The sequence below is a fragment of the Pteropus vampyrus genome, unplaced genomic scaffold (assembly GCF_000151845.1).
Source record: "Pteropus vampyrus isolate Shadow unplaced genomic scaffold, Pvam_2.0 Scaffold28, whole genome shotgun sequence".
NCBI lineage: Eukaryota > Metazoa > Chordata > Mammalia > Chiroptera > Pteropodidae > Pteropus > Pteropus vampyrus.
Genome location: NW_011888809.1, coordinates 5,392,086 through 5,402,028, shown reverse-complemented (window position 1 = coordinate 5,402,028; position 9,943 = coordinate 5,392,086). Strand labels below are relative to the sequence as shown.

At 55.3% G+C, this 9,943-nt stretch overlaps 1 long non-coding RNA gene across 1 annotated transcript in view; it reads left to right on the top strand.

Moving 5' to 3' along the window:
• The window catches only part of LOC111737555, a 19,150-nt gene extending 10,788 nt beyond the window's left edge, over positions 1 to 8,362 (top strand). The window contains exons 2-3 of the long non-coding RNA XR_002779473.1: positions 1,671 to 1,675; positions 8,353 to 8,362. This is a non-coding gene — a long non-coding RNA (uncharacterized LOC111737555). The remainder of the gene's footprint in view (positions 1 to 1,670; positions 1,676 to 8,352) is intronic.
• Positions 8,363 to 9,943: the final 1,581 nt, after the last annotated feature.

Sequence of the window (9,943 nt, the reverse complement as noted above, 5' to 3'; positions counted from 1 at the left end):
GTACAGCATATTTCAATCTTTCTTTCTGACCTCTGTTTCCATGGTCACGTCTTCTCTCTCTGAGTCCCACACTCCTGTCTCTCACTTGTAAGGGCCCTTGTGATTGCATTTAGGGCCAGCCCAGATAATCCAGGATAATCTCCCCATCTCGAGATCCTTAATTTAATTGCATCGGCAAAGTCCCCTTTGCCATGTAAGATTGCGCACTCCTAGGTTCCAGGGATTAAGACGGGGACTTAATTGGGGGCCGTTATCACTCTGAGTTTCAGCATGTGCAGGGGCCTTGGCACTGTGATAGGCAGAATAATGGCTGGCCAAGAGGCCAAGTCAAGGCTCAGATTCAGGCCATGCTCTGCTCATCAAGCTGTGTGTACAGGCTCGGGCTGCACCTGCCCAGAGGTGGCACCTCTCTCTAATTCGCACAAAGGTACCGACCACAGGGGCCAGCAGAGGCCCTGTCTGGAACACCCTCCTGCTTCCACCCCTTCCTCCACTGACGGGGAGCTACTCATTGTTAAAGACTCACCTCAGTCTAGAACATTTCCCTAACTTTCCCCTGATCTCCACCCACACTCCCAGTGGGTTAGTCACACCCTCTCCTAGCTCCCCGCTCCATCCTGTACTTTCCATATCGACCACAGGACATTGGGCACGTCTGTCTGCGTGTCTGTGTAGGCAAGTTCTGAGCTCAGCCCCGAAGCCTTCCCCTGGAGCCCTGACCTTCCCCCAGGCCCTGCCATCTCTCTTTCCAGGACAGACACCCCCTCTGGGTTCTTCTAGCTCCTGCCTTTTTTGTCCACCCTGGGTGCAGACTTAGGTAGGCCTATAACGTTGCTGTGAGGAAGGCAGAAAGGAAGCAGAGGTGGCCCTCACCTTGGAAATGGCCCCAGCCCTGGGGGAGCCAGCCCTCTACCCAGGGGACCCCAGGGCAGACAGTGAGCAGTCTGAGGTCCTGCTGCCAGAAGAACCCAGGCTGCAGCTGAAGGAAGAACAGCCAGAGAGTCAGGAAAAGGCCAGGGGAGGCTGCATGGAGGAGGCGATATCTGGGAAAGGGAGGCTTCTACCTTGAGTGAGAAGGACTCATAACGTGGAAAATTCTCCAGACATAGGAAGTGTGTGCAGAAGAGGCAGGAAGGCCACAGACATGACAAATACTGTTGGAAGGGCAGAGTGGAGCAGTTGGGTAGAGGGAGTCATTTTCAAGCCCAACGGAGCAGCCAGGAAAGCAGGCCTGATGGAAGCTGGGCTGCCCAGGGACTCTGGGACCTGGCTGGGGTTGGAGCAGGGCAGACGGGGGCTGGCCCCTACTCTCCATCCTCAGGTCCTGCCTGGATTCAGTCTCCTATCCTTGGACCATGGTTCTGAGACCACCCTAGCTGCTCAATGTGCCCGCAGCCCTGCCCACCCTTCATTCAAACAGCCACCCTTCACCCCCAGGATCCAGGACCACAGCCTTGGTTCTAGCATCTCCCATCTCACCCTGATGTTCCCATCCCACTACCTGTGTCCTCAGGACCCAGAGGCTTCTCCCAAGGCTTGACCGAGGGACCAGAGCCCGAGGAAGTCACAATTAAGCCGCTGATGGAGGCTGTGGTGCAGCTGAGAGAAAGGCTTTGTGGAAGCCACAGAGCATTTGGGGTCTGAGGACAAATCTCTGAGACATGGAGCAGAACCAGTCCCTGAGACGAGGGCTGGGGGCCGGGGCAGCCAGAGTCGCAGGAGTGCCTGTGGCCTGATCCGGCAGGGGGCAGCCCTAAATGACAACGGAAGGGCGCTGCTGGGCCACGTGTGCACGAAGCTTTCCGGAAGTGGGCACTGCTTCCGGGAGTCTGTCTATTCTTGCGGCACTGCTGTCCACCCAGCCGGGCGCTTTGGTGCAACACCGAGGTGTTCAAAGACCTCCGAAGGCACTTCTGGGAAACAGAGAGAGGGAGGAATCATCTGCAGCCGGTTCCTAACTCCAACCTGGCCTGTGCAGGGACGAGCCTTGCACGTCCCCAGCTCTGAGACAGGCCCTGGCGGAGGTGGCAGTGGAGGGAGCCAGCTCTGCTCTCCTGTCCCCTCCCATCCACAGGCCTCCCCGGCCCGCCTTAGACCAGGACAGGGTGCTGGCAGCCTCTCCGCTTTAACTGCACGCCACAAGCCGAGGTGGGGCAGGCTGGGGTCCAGGAGATGCCTCCTCCTGCATTCCATGGATGTGGCGCCCGGGGCCAGGCTGCGGAGGCCGCCAGGCCTGGCACGGGCCGCACAGAGCCAGCGCTTCAGAGAGGCGGGGGCAGCGCGAATGAACTCATTCTTTCCTCCTCTGGGCTCTGATCGTAAAACCGGGACGCTGAGCCAATGGCCCCAGGTGCGCCCACTTCCAGTTTCGCCGGGATAGTCAGGCGCTGCGAGAGGCTGACCTGGTTTCGATGCAGCGGCTGCTGCTCTGGCACCGTGGGGCTCTGCTCCCCTCCTTCTCCTCCCGCTCACTGGCTTACTGGAGGGGCCAGGCCTTCTCCAAGGCCCCAGGGAGCTGTGGGAAGACAGCAAGGAAGTGTTCCAGAGGGGATCCCCCAAAGCCCCTCCCCCAGAGAGGCTCTTCCAGGAGAGGCCCAGGATGTCCCAACGGGACACAGGGCCCCGTACCCGCCATGGGGTCTTCTTGCTCTCAACCCCTTTGAGTCACTGATTACTTCCCAAAGATCTAGAATCAGATGCCCTCTAGTCTCTGAAACCGCTTTCTTTTACAGATGGGGAAACCGAGGCCCACAAAGAGGACAGGAGCAGTCAACAATAGGTAGCGGCAGAGCCAGCCGGGACTTCACCGATTTCTAGAATCCCAGCCCGTTCTCGTGTCTGCACCTCTACGAACAGCCTGAGAAGGAATCGGGAGGCCTTCCAGGCTGCCGTCAGAGGACAGAAGCCATTCTCTTCATGTGACACCTCAGGGCGAGGTCCTCAGACCCACATGAAATGGCCTTGCCCCGAACGCTAACTTTCCCACTGTGCTTCCCCTGGGAAAGGCAGTGACCTGGCAGTGGAGTGGAGAGGCCACCGGGTCAGCCTCCTTGTCCTCTGTGCCCCAGGTCCTCCCGAGCTGCCCCCGCATTCACAAGTCACCTGGGAGGGGGGTGCCCAGGGCAGCTGGAGAGCACGCCCCGTGCTCTCAGGAGACACACCCTCCCCTGCGGGCTGTGGAGACAGACGGCGTCCCAGCACCCAGTTACTCCGCATTCTTGAAAGGCCCTCACCAGCCTCCAAGGGCCTCTACCTGCCTCCCCGACGACGCAGCAGCTGGTCTCACCGCCTTTGACTTCTCGAGCTCCCACGGTAAGCCCACCTCCTCCAGGAGGACGTCCTGGGGAGGCGGACGCTCTGGAGGCCTGAATCCTAACTGGCCACCTAGAGCTTTGTGATCACAAGTCACCTGGCCTTTATACATGAGATTTCTCAAGCCGTCAAGTGGGGCCACACCCTCCCTGTGTGCTTTCAGTAAGGACTGGAGACTCGCACACATAGCACCATGGCTATTATTACTGAGGATGTCTAGGAAGTCCCTTCGACGCCCCAACCCTCAGGTTCTCGGGCCACATCCTTCCCTGGGGTCACATAGTGCGGTCATTGTCCCCTGTGTGCTGTGGGGTCAGGCTCTGGCCTCTCCCACCCGACCCATCTGGAGCAGAGTGAGTAAGAGTAAAGAGGGCCCCTCGATGGGGCACTTAGAGACACCTCGCCTTCCTGTTGCTTTACTCATCATCCCCCAAAACTGGGAGAAACAAAACACTCATCAGCTGGGGAACAGCCAGACTGGGGTGCACCCGTGCAAGAGAACGATGCTCAGTAATAAAAAGGAACAAACCAGCGATACATACAACCACATGGGTGAATCTCAGAAGCATTATGCTGAAATTTAACAGCAAAATAGAACTAGACGAACACAAACGGCGACATGCTATGTGCGTCCATGTCCGTAAACACCCGAAAAGGCGAAATTGCGACACAAAGCACTTGAGTGGGTGCTGAGGTGGGCGGCGGGAGTTGGGGGTCGATGGCAATGGGGCATGAGGGGATTTTTATGGGGAGATACAAATATTTAAAATCTTGTTTGGTGGTAAGTGTATGGCTATTTCCGTTTGGTGGAACTTATCCAACTGTATGCTTACGATGGGTGTGTTTCACTGTATGTAAACTACAGCTCCATAGAGCCGGCTAGGAAAAGACCTTCCGCTTTGGGAACTCTGATCTGAGACGCAGCCCACATCTTGCTCGGCCATCTACACAAAGAAAGATTTTTCTACTTAGAGAACTCTTCAGAAGTATTTGATACTTAACAAAAATAAGAAATTGAGTGACTGGGGAAAATGAGGGAGGGTTTGAAAAACTACAATGCCAGGGCATCGTGGAACAATTGGCCTTAAACAGACCCTGCAGATAAATGGATTCAAGCCGTGGTGCCTTTCTACACTGCTTTTCTGCCTGAAGTATAACCTTGATCCCTTATCTGATATTTTCATTCCTTCTTGCTCTGCCTGCATGAATAATAAAAAGCTAACCTTTAATAAGATGATATTCTGTTTCCCCTGACCCAGTATGGGGAAGGCGCCGGCCCACTCGAGTCACCAGCCCAGGACATGGTGTCCTCTCTCTCCTCAGCCTGCTCTTAGGTCTTCTCCAGGCCACCTGGGCAAGGCAGTCCTGCTGTCCTCTGGGCCTGGCCACCCTCCTGCCCTCTGCAGCTGGCGACTCTACCCCGTCCCTCCTCTGCCTTCCCTGTCCCAGGAATTGACAGCATCTTCCGGCACCTTTCACTTTGGGCTGTTGACTCAACATCAAGGTCAGCTCTTGAGGGCAGGAGTTCTGTCTCAGCTGCTACGTTTTCTCTCCTTCCCGCTGCTCCCTCCCATGAAAGTCCAGGGCGAGGTGAGAGCAGAACACTCCACCGACGCTTCCCTAATGCCGCCATTCATTCCGCTGTTCACGCGCACGAGGCAGGAGAGAAGCCCAGCTCACTCTCGCTTGAGCGCAAAGGGAGTTTACTGGGCCATAGCACTGAAAAGTCCTGGATTTCTCAGCCACCTCTGGACATAGCTGAATTCAAGCATGTGCACAGGAGCCTCTCTGGAGCAACCTTGTCCTCCTCTCGTGCCCGCTCTCCCGACCTTTCCTCTTCTGCCTCTCTCTGCTCCTCCCCGCCTCAGTGTGTCTCCCTCCCTTCCACGTTCTCTCCCCAGTGTCTTTCTGTCTCCCTCTGAAGTCTCTAAGTGTCCCATATATATACATACCTCTTCCCTCCTCCTTCAGCCAAAAAACCAAAGAAAAGAACAGAAGACAATAAAACTCTCCTGCAAACAAACACCCTCGGACTGAGCAAGCCTGAGACTTCACAGCACAGTCAGTCGATCATTTCATGTTATTTCCAGCTCGCTTTTCTGCTGGACTTAACATCCTCACAACACTCAACACAGAGCCAGGCCCATGGTCATCCCTCGAGGAAGGATGTGACCCTTGGGCCAGGTGAGGTCAGAGTGGGAAGGGGAAGAGGTCGGGGTCAGGGATGGGTCAAGGCCGGGGTGGGGGAGGGGCTGCAAGGAGAAGGAGCTTTGGGGGCTGTTAATTCTCTCTCTCAGAGCAGGAATTAACTCCCTACGCCCTCTGTCCTCCCCCCAGAGCCCAAAGGCTGGGGCTGGGGCTGCTCAGGCTGGGGTCCTGGTCAGCATCAGCCTGCCCGATGCCAATTAAGACCCAAGAATCCCCGCCCCTGGGCTCAGATCAAAGCCCTTCCCTCGGATGACCGTAAATCTGCAGGGCCAGCTAACGAGCTGCTGTGACTCGGCCCGGAGCAGGGTCCTGGATCCTGTATCGTTCCAGGGATCAAGGGGCCAGCAAGGCCTAAGACCCCAGAGCACCCTGTCCCCTCACAGCACCCAGCTTTGCCCAGTAAATCCTGAGGTCAGTGTCCTGAAGGAGACCTGAGAAATCCCATTGTGTCCTCTGGGAGGCTCCTGCCCCACCAGGCCCCCGGAGCTGCTCTCAAAGCCCATTGTCTGGCCCCACAAAAATTTTAACCGCTAACATCTGGGTTCAGGAGACTCCGGAAGAGCAAATGTCTTCACCTCCTTTGATTCCCTTCACACAGAGGGCTTTTTAAATTTTAATTTGAGGTAACCTCTGACCCCAGTTCCCATTCCCATAGATTCCAGATATTTCCTGTGCCCTCAGATAACCTCCCAAGCCAGCCTTCACCTGACCAGAAACCCCTGCCTCCCCATTCATGGCCCAGGCTGGGCTGGGAGCCCCCCAACCCCCACCCCTGGTTCCTTCCCAGTACCCTTCCCCCACAGGACCAAAGAAGTCTGCAGCCCATCACACATCTCCCCAGGGACCTGGGCCCAGCTCAGCCCAACCCTCAGGAAGCCAGGGACACAGACGCCTTTGGTCCCCTGCAGTAAGGATGTCCAATAATATAACAGAACCATGGGTGAAGCACTCACCCTGTACAGGTAATGTGGCCACTCAGGAGTAACTGAGCAAAGCTGGGTGCTCCCAACTTACACATGGGGAAGCCGACGCTGAAAAAGCAGAGCGACATCAAGAGTGCATGGCTATTGTGTGGCAGAGCCGGAAGCATGTCAGCCGTAGCCGAGCCAAGTGCCCCCTGGGAGGGAGGCTCGGGCCGAGGGCACCGGGATGCCTGGTCTTGGAGCCGCTGGAGCCTGGGTGAGTCTCCACCTGGTTCGTTAGCCTGCGAGGCTAAGGCCCTTTCACCTGGGTGAAGCCTTCCCATCTCAATATGGTGACCAGCCCTCGAAGATCCCAAGGTCTCAGCAAAAGCCACAGAGGGCAGAGAAGGGACCGAGGAGGAGGAGCAGGGCTCATCAGATCCTCAGCCTCCACCCTTCTCTTTCCAATCCTCTTTGGACTAAATTGGAGAGTCGCCTCTCTGTGGGTCGCCACCGTGTGCCCTGCACCATGCTAAGCTGTGAGCAGGTGTCTGGTCCCTGTCTCCGAGGCACTAAGAGACGAGCAGAGCAGCAGGAACACACTCGTGTGACATGGCCCCAGGACTGGAGCCCAGAGCTGAGAGGCTCAGGTGGGCTCCTTGCAGGTGGGACTTTCCAGCAGGGGCTAGTTACGCAGAGGCTTCCCGTAGGTCAGCCACACAGCACTGGGTCAGGGCCCCGGCAGCCAGCACTGCAGGTGGCCACTCCCGACGATTGCCTGTGGCTCTCCAGAGCCCAGAGCCTCAAAGATCCAGCCAGAGCCAGGGGCAACCACTGCCCCACCACCCGTCCCACTGCCAAAGGCTAAATGGCACCATTGGACAGCCTCACTGACCCCAAAGCCCAGCCCCACTGCCAGCCCCAGCCTTCTCGCCAGTGATTGGAACCCATGACTCCTCAATAAAGCCTCCTGACTCCTATCCATCCTCGTCATGCCCAGTGACTCAGCTCCCTTCCCAGACCTAGCTTACCACAGCTGACATCACCTGCACCCCCCGCCCCTTCACGGCGAGCCCTGCGAGCCTTCTGCTTCTCTGATCCATCTTCCTCCTCAGGGTCAAGAATGCTAGAACTGGAAAAGGTCTTGGGGCGTATCTGGGATGGCCTTACTTTACAGTTGGGGAAACTGAGACCCCGAGAGGGCCAGAAATTTGTTCCAGGTCCTAGGCTGTGAGGTATTTAGAACTTGGCTCTGTGACTGAAAGGGGATGATTTCGGGCTTCATGGGATGTCAGGGGAACAATCACCACTGCCAATAACTAAACTCTTATCCATTACACCTGCCCAGCGGGGCCTGGAGACCAGGGTGCAGACTCTCTGTGTCCATGGCTCCCCGCTGGGCACGGAGGCGCCAGAAGCAGCAGGTCAAAGGATTGCCTCAGCCCCTTCCTACTGCCCAAATTGGGGAGTGTCAATTCTTTTCCAGAGATCAGTTGGTTCAGAGACAGTCGAGAATAGAAGGAAGGAACGGGTGTGAATCCTGCCAGGAAGAGGAGATGAGACACAGCCTCACAGAGGCCTGGAGGGATGGTGGGAAAGGGGACGCTCAAAGTAGCCAGAGCTGACAAGCAGGAGCGGATAGGAGACAAGCATTGGCCAGTTCTCAGAGAAGGCCTGTGTTTCAGGAGGTAGGAACCGTTCCGGAGCAGTGATTTTCAAAGTGTGGTCACCGATCCACCAGCATCACGTAGGAACTTGCTAGAATACGAAATCTAAATCTGCCATCTCCACTCCAGACCTACTGAACCAAACACTCAGAAGTGGAGCCCAGAGAGCTCTCCAGATGATTCGAATGCATGCTCAAGAATAAAGAATGGACAAAGCGATCAGTACCTCTGCTACCTACCTCGTCAGCTCCCGCTAGTCCCAGCCCCCTGTGGGGCTCACTGATGCTCCCACAAGCCCACTCTGCTTACACTTGCTGTGATTCCCTCCCACTAAACCAAGCAGGACTTCTGCAGGCAGGACATTCCAGAGGGATCTGGAATGAGTCTCATGGCCACAGATGAGACTCATTTGCCTGCCATGTTCCCTCTGTCTTACAAGCAGGATTCTGCCTCAGTATCCCTGCCTCACACTCCTGTTCACCATTGACCTTAAAACTCTGCCCTGGACCTTGGCCCACTCCACTGGGCCCTGCACCATGCCATACCCTGGGCTGGTCTCCTCACTAGACAGCACATCCTTCTCCTATCCCCCAGTGCTAACCAGGTCATTTGTGGACAAACAACCATCCATAACGATATGTGGCCTCTCAGGGCCTCCGTGTAAAAATGCACGGGCTGTTTACTAAACAAGGGCAGCTGGCTGAAGGAGTGGGAGGAGAAAATCCAGCTCGCATTCCACTCGCCCATGTCCCCTAGTGCAAGGTGGCATCTGCCCGGTTAGGGCACCTTTTTCTAATTTGTACAAATGCATTATACAGTCTAGTGATTGAATGCCACACACATCCCCTTCCTTCCCCAAGGTTCCTCCGCTTCTGAGCCGGACCGCCCCCTGCCTTTCCCATGTCTACACCAGCCAGACCTCTACTGTCTCCTCGTGTCTACACCAGCTGGAATCTCATTCTCCCAAAGTGACCACGCCCGTTGGCCCCACACGTGTCCAAATCATTTTCTTTCTTTGGACCCTCTTGGCCGTATCAGCTCTCCCGCCTTTCTCTCCTTACTGCTCATCCTTACTGACCCTCCCATCACGGTTAAAGTGTCATAACAACCAGCAGACAAAACATCTTTGTCGACTCAAGTTCGCAGTCATTTCATGACAGCATTTCCTAAGACATCCTTTCACGGACACACTGGAAAGGCCTTCCTTATACAGCTGGCCTTCCATTCTGCACCTTGTAATTTCTGCACATTAGGGGCCTCGGCTCCCTCTGCCCCAGGCAGCCCTCAGAGACTAGGAAGCCAAGCTCCACGCCTGGCCCCACCTGGAGCTTCTCCTCCCCACTGCTCTGACGAGTCCACTTGTGGCTCCGTCTCTCCCACCCCTGCAAGTCGAACTCTGCTATTTTGATCCTGCCATTGATTTTTTTTTCCAAACAGCTGAACACACCTGCGTAGTCACTTAACTTTTTTATTTTAACCATTTGAGATTAAGAAAAATCTTTCCAAAACATAATGTGTTCTTCCCCCACCTCCTGGAACAGATGAAAGCAGATATATATAATATGTTTTTAATAATTCCCCACCATCACTATTTTAAAAAATGGAAAAAAAACCAGATAAAGGAAAAGAAAAAGTGGTATCACCTGATATCTTACCAACCAGAGGCAATAATTAATGATCTTTCATTGTATAACTTTCTGGACTTTTGCCTAAGCAAACACACTTCACCAGTTTTGGGCGTAAATTCAGTCTCTCTTAATAATTGCTGGCACTCCATAGGCCCGTATGAACAGGAAAACTCACGCCACACCCACCGTTCCATACCCACTTTCCCAAGAAAACTGGGAGCAAACT